The 3,250-nt window shown below is 42.0% G+C and overlaps 1 non-coding gene across 1 annotated transcript; it reads left to right on the forward strand.

Moving 5' to 3' along the window:
• The first annotated feature begins 2,340 nt into the window (after window positions 1–2,340).
• Window positions 2,341–2,414, forward strand: Trnas-cga. The gene has a single exon. It is a non-coding gene; the product is annotated as a tRNA-Ser (tRNA).
• Window positions 2,415–3,250: the final 836 nt, after the last annotated feature.

The raw sequence follows: 3,250 nt of genomic DNA on the forward strand, positions 1-3,250 counted from the left end.
ACACAACAGGATTTTTTAATTTGTACTGTCTATACTTTTAAAAATAGATTCATAAAACTTTGTCAGAATGACCAGAAAGGATTCAAGATTTACACTTATAGTGTTGGAAGTTCAAAAATATAAGAAAATAATTTATTTATTTAAATTTGTATTTCAGCTTTTGTTCACCTACCATTGGCTGCATTTGTTGCTATAGGTACACTTTTCTTCATAAGTACGGGAGATTCTTCGATGAATTTTGCACAGCATACAAACCACACTTACAGGTGTACGAAACTCTAGAATTTTCCAAATCTGTTAATAACTGCGGTAAAAATTGAGATAATTAACTATAAAATTAGATTTTTTTCTAAACATGACATTTAAAATGTAACAGCCCATTCATTTTTTCATCAATTAAATAATTTCTAGCGTTTCATACACCTGTAGGTATGGTTTGTATGCTGTGCAAAATTCATCGGAGAATCTCTCTTACTTATGAAGAAACGTGTACCTACGGCAACAAACGCAGCCAATAGTAAGTGAAAAAATGATGAACTTTCACATGTAAAACAAAATTAATTTTGTTATGTTTTTGAACTTCCACTGCTATGAGTGTGAATCCTCAATCCTTCCTGGTCATGCTGACAAAGTTTTATGAATTTATTCGTAAAAGTATAGACAGTGGAAATTAAAATGTCCTGTGGCGTCTCTCCTGCTCCAAGACGGCCCGTTTGACGTCCTACCCCCCTTAAGCCAGGCCACCTCAAATATAAGCAGAATGAATAAATATCTCGAGCTGCGGTTACGCCAAGTTATTGTGCACATTCCGACAAATTTTCTTTTCTTTCATCGTTTATAATCGCCGAATTACGAAACCGAATTTTTTTTGAATGGAACCACAGACTTTTTTCCTGTAGTATTTGAAAGAAGCTTGTTACAGAACTTCAGCGAAATAATACATATGGCACTTGATCAAATAGTATCAAGATAACAGTGCCGCAAACCACTGTCCCGCCGTCGGGAGAAGAGCTTCTACAAATGTGTGCTCTATAATACAAAATGTAACCAAACACGCGTCACCATCAACAGTGTCAAATGCCTTTATTCATAAGAATCTGCGGAGAGGTTACGAATTTAACCCATGACATAATGCAACGTCTAGTCATGAAGAACAGCTGCTTTCCTTAACTTGCTGTTTATTTCCACGACCAGGATTCGAAACGGTTACCTCCGAGTCGACCGTTAACGGAGAAGTGTTTGTCAGTGATCTCACCTACTGAGGCAGGCCACCGCTACGTGATGTCACCGCATTTAAAAGCGAGGTGCAGTTGGTCGGTTACTAGTGCACCCATAAGATCAGCTAGCTCACTATCTCTTGGTTTTTCAATATAATGTCTCAGTGGCATTTGATCCTACGTCCACTATTGTAAGTCCAGGGCTAAATTATACTTAAACTTCTACGTGTGGCAAAACGCTCCCCACGGTCCCGTCCCGGGCTCTTGTCAACTGATAATGCAGCAACCGGTAGCGAAAGTCAGAGCGTTTTGAACCTCCTGCTGCAGAGCTCGTGTAAGGATAATGCGACCCAAGCCGCTGCTTGGAGCGTCAAGCTGAAGGGGCTGGTAGGGCTGCTCAACTACAGGATTTGTGTTCAGTGCGTATCAAAACTAATGTGAAAAACTGAAACAGGTGAAAGTGTGCAACGGAAATGTTGAGAAAGGGATACGCCGAATTATAAGTCGTTTGGGCTGAAAAACGTTCTCGAACCGACGCTGCTCAGTTGAAATGGTGACTTGCCCATACCTCGACCTGTCAACAGCTGTGGCAGTACAAATATGGGAAGGGGGCGGGACTGCCCCACTTTTTGGTTTTAAGTTATAATAAAGAGGCGTAACTTTCTGGGACTGGGCGTAAAATAGGAGGGCAGCTCATGAAACTGTAGCGTCTGGGGTGACGTCATGTCATGCCGTAATTGGTGTAATTCGACCCAGTAGAGACCAGTGAGTGATCTGAGCAAAAAAAAATTCTGTGAGACTGTAGGGTTTTTAAGTCCATACTGGGTTAATGAAAGAAAAAAGGCGGTACTGTTTAGTCAGTAAACACAGTAAACATTTTATCTTCGAGGAGCGCCGCCGTTAGCGGCCTATTGGGTTTCACTTGGTAAACTCTGGTGTCTCTGCACACCAGTTCGCCAATGTCTAACCTATGTGAAACTTCCTGGCAGATTATGTCTCCGCCATATCCTTTCTTTCAGGAGTACTAGTTCTGCTTGGTTCGCAGGAGAGCTTCTGTAAAGTTTGGAAGGTAGGAGACGAGATACTGGCAGAAGTAAAGCTGTGAGGACCGGGCGTGAGTCGTGCTTCGGTAGCTCAGATGGTAGAGCACTTGCCCGCGAAAGGCAAAGGTCCCGAGTTCGAGTCTCGGTCGGTGCACACAGTTTTAATCTGCCAGGAAATTTCATATCAGCGCACACTCCGCTGCAGAGTGAAAATCTCATTCTGGAAACATCCCCCAGGCTGTGGCTAAGCCATGTCTCCGCCATATCCTTTCTTTCAGGAGTGCTAGTTCTGCTTGGTTCGCAGGAGAGCTTCTGTAAAGTTTGGAAGGTAGGAGACGAGATACTGGCAGAAGTAAAGCTGTGAGGACCGGGCGTGAGTCGTGCTTCGGTAGCTCAGATGGTAGAGGACTTGCCCGCGAAAGGCAAAGGTCCCGAGTTCGAGTCTCGGTCGAGCACACAGTTTTAATCTGCCAGGAAGTTCATATCAGCGCACACTCCACTGCAGAGTGAAAATCTCATTCTGACCTATGTGGTCTATTTACTGTTGCTGAGTCGGCTATAGTGCCGCTTTGACCGTCACTGTAGGGGTAAATTTTGTACAAGGGCTTTCACCTGTATTGTATGAGTAACATTTACAACACAGTACGTAACTAGTAAGACAACCCAAATAACTAAATGACCATGAGAATTTGCATACCTTACGTGTATATTAGTATGTCTCGTAAGTTTATTTGTAGGGTGGTTTGAAAATATAAGTGTCCGAAACTAGTCATCATCAAGGAAAAATAATGATTTCGTAATGCAACTTATGACAGAGCTGCAGCAACTTATTTCACAAATATGTGGAAACGCATAAAATTATTTCAAATACTTCAATTTTGCCTTTGCTAAGTACTCTTGTAAGAAGATGCCTTGTCATCGAAAAAGTTTACATAATCTCTGTCGAATCTAGGCCTTCTAGAGCGTATTTCTTAATCCACTTTGTCTACA

Source organism: Schistocerca piceifrons, chromosome 3, assembly GCF_021461385.2.
Source record: "Schistocerca piceifrons isolate TAMUIC-IGC-003096 chromosome 3, iqSchPice1.1, whole genome shotgun sequence".
NCBI lineage: Eukaryota > Metazoa > Arthropoda > Insecta > Orthoptera > Acrididae > Schistocerca > Schistocerca piceifrons.